Raw genomic sequence first — 10,914 nt, 5'->3', positions numbered from 1 at the left:
TGCCGTAACAATCTCCCCCTTTTTGGTGGATTGATGACAACTAGGGATTTGCGCAAGGAAAAGAAATAAAACGAAGAAAGCTAAGAACTAAAAAATATAGAAGGGCTCCCCCAGAATGTGTGCACCAAGAGATGGCACGACACACACATTCAGATCAACAGTCCCCCTATATTTTATAGTCCAACAATACTAAGCACAAGATATATGAGAGAAGTGAATAAACAGGACAAGCATGCATCTCACAATAAACTACAGTACTCTTAAATGACATAAGTAATAAGGTAGCGATAGGGAGCATATGTCTCACACCATATGTCTAGAACTTAGGTCTCACAACCAAACCAAAGAAGGACACCGAGAGAACACACAAGAAACTACAAGACTCAAAGCACGACACAAGAAGCAAATCCCTACACTCTCTCCCCCTTTGGCAGCGAGACACCAAAAAGGGCATAGAGTGACACTACGACTCCAGGTGATGGGAGGAGGAAGATCTCGAACATCACATCTCTGCATCTTCATCGTGGGTCGAAAACTGCTCGGCATCGGAGTCGGTCCAGTGGCAATTCTGATGAATCCAGTCCTCCTCTTCAGTGATCTGACCTTCAGACCCACTGGCAACTGTTGCTCCCATCTGACGCATGAGCTCCTTGTGGCGCATCCTGGCATGCTTCTCCGCCACATGAGTCATGTACTGACCATGAGACTCCATGCAGAAAAGCTTCTTCATCTTGCACTTAAGCTTCTATGCCCACGACGGTTCTGCACTAGAGGGGCCAAAGTCCTCCTCATGAGCATCAGTAGCAGCCTCACCCTCGGTCCCCATGGCAGCAGCAGCAACAGACGGACCCCCTGTGGCAGCAGTAGTAGATGGACCCCCTGTGTGAGGCGCTGTCCAGTTGTCCTTCTTCCTCAGACGCTTGATCTCATGAGAAACCAAGTCTCCAGTCTCTAGCAGCACTCTGGGATAAGTCTGTGCCCAGGCCCTCTCAATGAGCCTCATGATGAATGGACCATAGATAGGACATTTGCGCTCAGACACGGCAGATAGAAGTTCAGACCACATGACATGAGAGATATCCAGGCTCTCTCCAGTGCTTGCTTCCTTCTCATGCTGACAGAAAAGGAGCATGTCCACGAGGTAAGAGTGGACCATATCCAGATTCCCGATCCGAGGGAAGAGAGTCTCACGGAATATGCGATGAAGAATGTCCAGATACGGAGACATCTCATAGGTCTTCTTCTCAGTTACTGGGTGAACTTTCACAGTGCAGTAGGGCCAAAGGGCTTGCTTGTGGGTGGACGTAGCATTGCGGTGAGGGCGGAAACCGACAAGAGTCTCAAGCCCGGTATCCACCACATCAAGTAACTCCATGAAATCCTTCCACTTGACAGAAAGCAGCTTGCCATTGGTCATCCATGTCAGAGTCCTGTCGACATCCGTCCCAAGATGGACGGTGGCATAGAATTGAGCCACCAAATCCGCATCGAAATCCTTGTTGAATTTCATGATCCTGAGAATGTTCAGCTGAGTGCACATCTGAAGATCTTCGCCAAAGTACTCAGGGTCCTTCTCCATAGCATCAGTGTCAATGGGGCAAACATCAACAAAAAGATTCTTCTTGGCCTTGATCACATCAAAGTAGATGGCAAACTGAAAACGGTTCCAGAACAGGCGGTTGACCAAAGTGGGTTCTTGGTCCACCGCATAGGGGTTGCGGCGACGCTTTGCCCAAAACTCCTTATTGGTCATCTCAGTCACAGTCTTCCCTTTTGGCTTGTTAGCGGCTCGCTTCGATTGCTGAGGAGGTGGAGGAACACTTGCAGATGCACTTGCTGGAAGCGGTTGGGTGCTCGAGGAACCACCGGCTGGCTCTGAGGTGCGGTAGCGTTTTGATGTGGCACGCCCGGGGTTGATACGGTGACCTTGCTGCTCGGAAAGGTCATCACCTGGAGCCAAACACAAGAACACGCAAAACAACCAGAAAGAACGAGCATAAGCCAACAAACTCAACAAAAAGATCAAGGTAAGGCAGGAAAATTTTGGAAATTGGCATTCAGCGGTAGTACCGTGACCTGCCCGCGGTAGTACCGCCCCAAGCGGTAGTACCGCCCCAAAGGGAGCGGTAGTACCGCTCTAGGTCAAGCGGTAGTACCGCTCCAAAGAGAGCGGTAGTACTGCTTGAGGCGGAGAAACAACAGTTTCTTATAGCACGAGGCGGTGAAACAGCGGGTTCCTACTACCGCGGTCAGATCCGGCACTACCGGCCTACGAAACTCAAAAATAATCCTACCAAACTCTAATCGAGATAGTATAGTTGCCTTCTCCAACCAACTCAAGCCTAGATTTAGCCAAAAATCTAGAGATGCAACCACCATTGCCCCTAAGAAACAAGAACTGAAAAAGAGACAAAACGAAAGAAGGAACGGGGGCAATACCGGCATCCATGGCAAGAGGACGAGGTGGGGATCGACTCCACCAAAGGAAATGGAGAGGGACGCCCCGGAGACAGAGATCCGCCAGAGCCCTCCCGCGGCGAGTGGAGGCTGGAGAGAGGAAGAGAAAAGAGGGGCGAAGTGAATGGGTATGGGGGAGAAGAAACCTCCCCCTACCCCGACTTAACCCCCTGTTCTCGTCCCCCAGCGGTAGTACCGTGCTGGGGGGCGGTAGTACCGCTTACGAGCGGTAGTACCGCGCACCACTAGCAGTAGTACCGCCCAGCACGCCATGGCAACTAAACAGACACGGCTTTAGCTCGACGAAACGACAAAAATGACCAAGACACACCTCTTCAAAAGAGGGCGGTGGCCGAGGCCACCTATGTTTGAGTCAAAAGGTATGGCACCGCGAAGATTTTAACCTTGGGCCCATGACCAAAACTCGTCTTTAAAGCACAAGTGCCATCAACAATGGCTAAAGTGAAAGACTTGATCAATTTATGCATAATGGGGGGAGGGAGAGTTCATTGAGAGAACAACACTCCCCCTATGTCCATGCCTACACCTAAACTAGACAACAAATTGAGCGTGGTAGGGTGTGCATGGGTTCAAGCCACATTGCTCAAATCAATGATATTTAGCTCATGCCTTAACTCGCGAAATCTTGCTTCATCCAAGGGCTTCGTGAAAATATCTTCAAGGTTGTCATGAGTGTTGACATAGTTGAGCTCGATCTCTCCTCGCCTAATGTGATCCCGAATGAAGTGATACCGAATCTCAATATGCTTCATCTTGAAGTGTTGCACTGGGTTGAGAGAAATCTTGATGGCACTTTCATTGTCACACCAAAGAGGCACTTTGTCACAGGTGACACCGTAATCCTTTAAAGTTTGCCTCATCCATAGAAGTTGTGCACAACAACTACCAGCGGCAACATACTCCGCCTCAGTGGACGAGAGAGACACACAAATTTGCTTTTTGTAAGACCAACTTACCAAAGAGCAACCAAGGAATTGGCACCCTCCGGAAGTGGACTTCCTATCCACTTTGTCTCCCGCCCAATCGGAATCCGAGTACCCTACAAGCTTGAAGTTTGATCCTCTTGGGTACCATAAGCCAAAGTTTGGGGTATGAGCCAAATATCGAAAGATTCGTTTGACCGCCACAAAGTGACTTTCCTTAGGTGCGGCTTGAAACCGTGCACAAATTCCCACACTCAACATGATGTCCGGTCTAGATGCACAAAGGTAAAGCAAGGATCCAATCATGGAACGATATACCTTTTGATCCACCACTTTACCATTGGGATCTAAGTCAAGTTGGCACTTGGTGGGCATTGGAGTGGAGGCCGGCTTGACGTCACTTAGCTTGAATCTCTTGAGCATGTCTTGAGTGTATTTGGATTGATTGATGAAGGTTCCTTCTCTTCTTTGCTTCACTTCGAACCCTAGAAAGAACTTCAACTCTCCCATGGAGGACATCTCGAACTTTGAGGTCATGAGAGCGGCAAATTCCTCATTGAAAGCTTTGTTAGGAGAACCAAAGATAATATCATCAACATATAATTGGCACACAAACAACTCCCCTTTGACCTTCTTAGTAAAAAGAGTGGGGTCGATTAGCCCAACTTCAAAACCACGGTCTTGTAACAACTCGGTAAGGTGGTCATACCACGCATGTGGGGCTTGTTTAAGGCCATAGAGTGCCTTATCGAGTTGATACACATGATCGGGAAAGTAGGGATCCTCGAACCCGGGGGGTTGCTTGACGTAAACCAATTCATTAATGGGACCGTTAAGAAAAGCACTCTTCACATCCATTTGTTGTAACTTAAAGTTATGATGAGAAGCATATGCAATCAACATGCGAATGGATTCAAGACGAGCAACGAGAGCAAAGGTTTCACCGTAGTCGATACCCTCAACTTGGGAGTAGCCTTGTGCTACCAAACGAGCCTTGTTGCGAATGATAATCCCATGTGCATCTTGCTTGTTCTTGAATATCCACTTGGTTCCAATGACATTGTGGTTCCCCGTTGGACTTGGCACCAATCTCCACACTTTGTTGCGCTCGAAGTTGTTGAGTTCTTCATGCATGGCATTGAGCCAATCCGGATCTTCTAGCGCCTCATAGACCTTGTGGGGTTCCACACAAGAGACAAACGCGTGATGCTCACAATAATTTGCTAATTGTCTACGAGTGCTTACCCCCTTTCTTAAGCTTCCAAGCACATTCGTCATGAGAGGATCCTTGGTGGAGAGCTTGGAAGCAACCTTGGCGGCACGACGCTCTAATTCCTCCTCGGTGGAGAGTTGAGGAGCGGTTACTTGATCATCTTGAGCGCCGTCATGAACTTGTTCTTGATCTTGAACTTGCTCGGGGAGAGAACTTGACCTTGGGCATCACTTGGTGTGTCAACACCGTCTTGAGTATGATCTTGCCCTTGGTCTTGTTCATGAGGTTGAGGGCCTTCACTTTGTTCTTCGGAAGCGTGTGGGCCTTGGGTTGGTGATGGCTCCACTTGAGTGGAGAATTGTCCTTCTCCTTCGGCCACAAGGGGTTCCTCAATGGGTAGGATGAAACCAACACCCATTCTTATTATGGCTTGAGGAGGAATTTCATCACCTACATCACAAGTGCCACTTTGCTCCACTTGGGAGCCGTTATTCTCATCAAACTCCACGTTACACGTCTCCTCAATAAGTCCCGTGGATTTATTAAGGACACAGTAAGCATGAGAGTTTGTAGCATAACCAACAAATATGCCCTCATAAGCTCTAGCCTCAAATTTAGACAACCGAACACCTTTCTTGAGAATGAAACACTTACACCCGAATACCCGGAAGTACTTGAGGTTGGGCTTGTTACCGGTGAGTATCTCATATGGAGTCTTATTCAAGCCCTTGCGGAGGTAGAGCCGATTGGATGCATGACATGCGGTGTTGATGGCTTCGGCCCAAAAGTTGTACGGAGACTTGAACTCTGCCATCATGGTCCTTGCCGCATCCATCAACGTTCGGTTCCCTCTCCGCAACACCGTTCTGTTGAGGGGTGTATGGTGCGGAATATTGATGCTTGATTCCCTCATCACTAAGAAATTCATCCAAGGTGTAGTTCTTGAACTCGGTGCCGTTGTCACTTCTTATTGTCAAGATCTTTGCATTGTGTTGACGTTGTGCTTCATTTGCAAAGTCAATGACGGTTTGTTGGGTCTCGCTCTTCCTCTTGAAGAAATACACCCACGTGTACCTTGAGTAGTCATCCACAATCACCAAGCAATACTTCCTACCTCCAAGACTATTGAAGGATGGGGCCCCAAAAAGATCCATATGAAGGAGCTCCAAGGGCCTCTTTGAATAAATGATAGTCGTGGGAGGGTGAGCCTTCTCATGTAGCTTTCCTTCGATACAGGCACTGCAAGCACGATCTTTAACAAAACTAACATTCGTTAGTCCACGGACATGGTCCCCCTTGAGGAGACTTTGCAAAGATCTCATATTGACATGGGCTAAACGGCGATTCCAAAGCCATCCCACATCAACTTTAGCCATTAGGCATGTCGCGGTCTTAGTGGGTCGCTCCGAAAAGTTAATCACATATAGACCGTTCTCGACATGCCCAACAAAAGCTACTTTAAGAGTCTTGCTCCACAAGAGGGCCACGGTATCGATATCAAAGAAAGTGGCAAAGCCCATGATTGCAAGTTGACGAACAGAAAGTAAATTGTATGCAAGGGACTCAACAAGCATGACCTTCTCGATCGTGAGATCATGAGAGATGACCACCTTGCCAAGTCCCAATACCTTAGAGGATGAGGCGTCACCCCACTCGACATTGGTGGGCATAGATGGAACTTGGTGCACTTCCACCACCAAGTCCTTGCTTCCGGTCATATGATTTGTAGCTCTGCTATCGAGCAACCATGATCCACCACCGGAAGCAAACATCTACAAGAGATCAATGCTTGGTTTTAGGTACCCATTTTGTAATGGGTCCTTTGATATTAGTAACAAGGGTCTTAGGAACACAAATAGACCATTCAATGTACTCATGAAGAGAACCAACAAATTTGGCATAAACATGCCCATCACTAGCACGGCATAACACATAAGAAGGATTAAAATCGCCGGCTTTGTTGGGAGGGGTGACATTGCCCTTCTTGACATTGTTCTTCTTCTTCTCCTCGGGGGCACTCTCTCCCTCCTTCACAAAGGTTTGCATGAGGGTAGGATGTCGTTTGGTCTTGTCATTCTTCTTCTTGTTCTTGGAGTCGGGCACGTACCCAACCCCTTCCTTGGCCACACCTCCCTTTTGGTTGATCAAGAGATCGTTGAGGTTCTTCTTGCCTTGTATGCAAGTCGCAAGACCTCTCTCAAGTTGCTCCTTCAACTTAGCATTTTCCTCAACAAGATGTATATGCTCACAACACGGGTTAGTAGCATTTGCATTTTCAATTAAAACCATATGAGGAAAAGTTGCTTTCTCCTTAGTTAGCTTCACTTGGAGTTGATCATGAGACTCCTTGAGACTAGAGTGAATACCCTTCAAGGCCTTGTGGGCCTTGTCAAGTATATCAAACTCCTCTTTGAGTCTAGCAAGATCAACCCCGAGTTTGGCCTTCTCGGAATTTAGCACACGAGAAACAATGAGGGCATGATCATAATCTTTCTTTAACTTAGCATGATCAACGTTGTGTGACTCCTCAAGAGCCAAACGAAGACCACGCTCTTCCTCAAGAGCATTGGAAAGATCCGAAATATCATCGGCATAGTCACGACTATGCCCTTCCATCTTAGAGATGGTGTCTTCGTGAGCCTCGATCATGTCATTGGCCTCACCAAGTTGTTCCAAGAGAGCAACAAAGTGCTTCTTGGATTTTCCCTTGAGTTTGCCCATAAAGGCCTCAAACTTGTTAGCCTCCACATTAGCTCCCTCAAGTTCATTAATGCTATCCGTTGGGGAAGGATGTTTAATGATGTTAGTTTTGATGTTGGAGGTTACCTTGTTGGTGGCTTTAGCCATGAGGCACTTGGCGGTGATGCTCTCGTTGGGTGAGTCGAAGAGAGACACCCGTGACGTTGTTGCAATGGCAACGGAGGCCATGGCAACCGACTCATCATTTTCATCATCGTCATCATCCTCATTTTACTCTTCTTGCACAACCAAAGTCTTGGGAGGAGTCTTCTTGGTGAAGTTGTTCTTGTTGGGGAATGACTTGGCCTTGTACTTTCAGATGAGTTTGCCACCATTGTCTTCCCTCTTCTCATACGGGCATTCCGCAACGAAATGACTCACGTTGCCGCAATTGTAGCAAGTCCTTACACGTTGCTTGCCCCTTGTGCCACTCGAGTTGTTTTTGCTAAAGTTGGGCCTCGAGTTTTTCTTGCTCCAAAATTGCCTTGAAGCAAGTGCCATGTGTTCATGATATGCATACTTCGTATCTTCGGGGTTGCTCTCCTCTTCTTCCTCTTCTTCTTCTTCTTCAATGCAAGGTTAGGCTTCTTTGCCCGTTGAGAACGGAGCACTGCATTATCGGCGGTCTTGTCCAAAATGTTCATGGCCACAAACTCATCCAACACTTCGCTTGAGGTCAAAGTGTGGAAGTCCGGTCTTTGACGAATGACGGAGGACATGGCCTTGTGGTAGGGCATCATTGCCTTGAGGAATTTGCGCTTGATCCAATTGTCATCCGTGTCCTTGCTCCCGTGATCTCATAGTGAGACCGCGAGTTTGGTTACTCTCTGATAAAGCTCACGAGGTTCTTCATCTTCCTTCATTGCAAACTCATCGGCCTCATCTTGTACCACTTCATAGTTGGAGCGTTGAATGCTTGCGCTTCCCCGGTAGAGAGACACGACACAATGCCATGCATCTTTGGCCAAGGCGAAGGGACGAAGATGAGGTAGGTCTTTGGGTGGAATTGCATCTTGAATGATGAAGAGAGCATTCTCATTGAATTGATTGTCCGCGGCTTCTCGAGGAGTGAAGTTGCTTGGATCATGTGGATAGAAACCTTCTTCAATGATTCTCCAAAGGTTAGTGTTCACATGATTTAAATGACGTTTAAAGCGGTAAACCCAAGAATCAAAATCCTCATTTTTCACAATCTTAGGGGGAGGACCGGCATGATTCAAATGAGTGGAAGGAACCGGTCCACCATAAACAAGTGGTGGTTCCACATGGGCAAAGATTCTGGTGCCATTCTTGCCACTAGAAGAAGGAGCCTTTTCACTACTAGCTTCCCCCTTGTCGGGGATAGCATCCGACACCTTGTTGGCGGGATCACCCACTTTCAACGGTGCGGTGGATAGTTTAAGCCCCTCAAGAAATTTAGTAAACATGCTTTCAACTTCGGTCGTCATGGAGGTTTTCAATGTCTCCAAGGCCACATTGAACTCCTCACGAGAGACCGAAGTTCCCCCATCTCCTGTAGACGAGATCGGATTCACACCGGAGTGTTCCTCCACACCGTCTACGGTATCAACCATACTCTTTGGACGGTAAAGTCCTTAATAAAGAGACGGGGCTCTGATACCAATTGAAAGGATCGATATGGTTGACTAGAGAGGGGGGGGGGTGAATAGGCAACTGCCAATTTTTAGCTTTTCTTTACCAAATTAAACTTTGCATCAAATTAGGTTGTCTAGATGTGCAACTAGGTGAGCAACCTATATGATGCAATAACAACAAGCATACAAGCAAGCAAGGGTAGAAACACTAAAGAGCTTGCACAAGTAAAGGTAAGAGATAACCAAGAGTGGATCCGGTGAAGAAGAGGATGTGTTACCGAAGTTCCTTCCTTTTGAGGGGAAGTACGTCTCCGTTGGAGCGGTGTGGAGGCACAATGCTCCCAAAGAAGCCACTAGGGCCACCGTATTCTCCTCACGCCCTCACACAATGCGAGATGCCGTGATTCCACTATTGGTGCCCTTGAAGGCGGCGACCGAACCTTTACAAACAAGGTTGGGGCAATCTCCACAACTTAATCTGAGGCTCCCAACAAGACCATGAAGCTTCATCACAATGGAATATGGCTCCGAGGTGACCTCAACCGTCTAGGGTGCTCAAACACCCAAGAGTAACAAGATCCGCTAGGGATGAGTGGGGGAATCGAAAATCCCTTGGTGGAAGTGTAGATCGGAGCCTTCTCAACCACTCCCGAGCAAATCAACAAATTTGATTGGCTAGAGAGATAGATCGGGCGAAAATGAAGCTTGGAGTATTTAATGGAGCTTGAGCAATAAATGGAGCTTGGGGGAGTAAGAGGTAGGTGAGAAGGAAGAAGGGGACTCCCTTTTATAGTGGGGGCAACAATCCCATTGCCCCCCACCAACCAGCCCCGCACAGGGCAGTACTACCGCTGAGAGGGGGCGGTACTACCGCCAGGACAACGGTACTGCCGCGCCAGCCAGCGGTACTGCCGCGCTGAGGAGACTAGTAGGGAACGGACCCAAATGCGGTACTACCGCGGTGGTAGGGCGGTACTACCGCTCCTGGAATGGTACTACCGCCACTACAACCGTGACTAGTGCCGCAAAACCCGACATGAGAAAAAGACCTCTCGAATCGAGGCGGTAGGAACCAGACTGCCCAGCGGTACTACGACAGTGGGGTCAAGGGCGGTAGTACCGCTGTGGAGCGGTACTGCCGCTTGTGACCCTTCGGCCATAGTACCGCAGGTAGTGCGGTACTACCGCTGGGGCGCGCGCGCGAGAGAGAAGAAATCTCTCAAAGAAGCTGAGGACAAGGCTGAGGTGCCAGGCCCCCAGCGGTACTACTGCTGTGGAGCCACGGGCAGTACTACTGTTGCGGAGCGGTACTGCCGCTTGTGGCTTCTCAGCGGTACTACCGCTGGGTGCGCGGTACTACCGCTTTCACCCAGACAGGACAAGGAAGAGAGAGGAGAGATCTCTTCAATGGAAAGGAAATGCTCAGATGGTGAGAAGCTGATGTGTACGTGATGATTCCACCCATGCAAAACCCTAGCGGACCCCCTCTTGATAGTACGGTGCCCTCTACGCAACTAGTCCACCGAGAAAGAAACGAAAGAGCTACACCATCTTGAAATACACTCCAAGGGGAAGAAGGTGTCTCGTGCCATGGGAGAATCTGTGAATTATTCAAAGCACAAGATTACTCCGCAAACATGTTGTCATCAATCACCAAAACTACCTTGAGAGAGATATGCCGTAACACCCTCTTTTGTCTTCGTCTATCGGTAACTTTACTTGGAGCTATATTTTTATTCACCACATGATATGTGTTTTGCTTGGAGCGTCTTGTATGATTTGAGTCTTTTCTTTTTAGTTTACTACAATCATCCTTGCTATACACACCTTTTGAGGGAGACACACATGAATTGGAATTTATTAGAATACTCTATGTGCTTCACTTATATCTTTTGAGCTATATAGTTTTTGCTCTAGTGCTTCACTTATATCTTTTAGAGCATGGTGGTGGTTTTATTTTATAGAA

The sequence above is a fragment of the Triticum urartu genome, chromosome 3A, assembly GCF_056163025.1.
Source record: "Triticum urartu cultivar PI428250 chromosome 3A, HENAU_Tu73, whole genome shotgun sequence".
Taxonomy (NCBI): domain Eukaryota; kingdom Viridiplantae; phylum Streptophyta; class Magnoliopsida; order Poales; family Poaceae; genus Triticum; species Triticum urartu.
The sequence above is the reverse complement of the archived record's forward strand: the minus strand, read 5'-3'. Positions refer to the sequence as shown.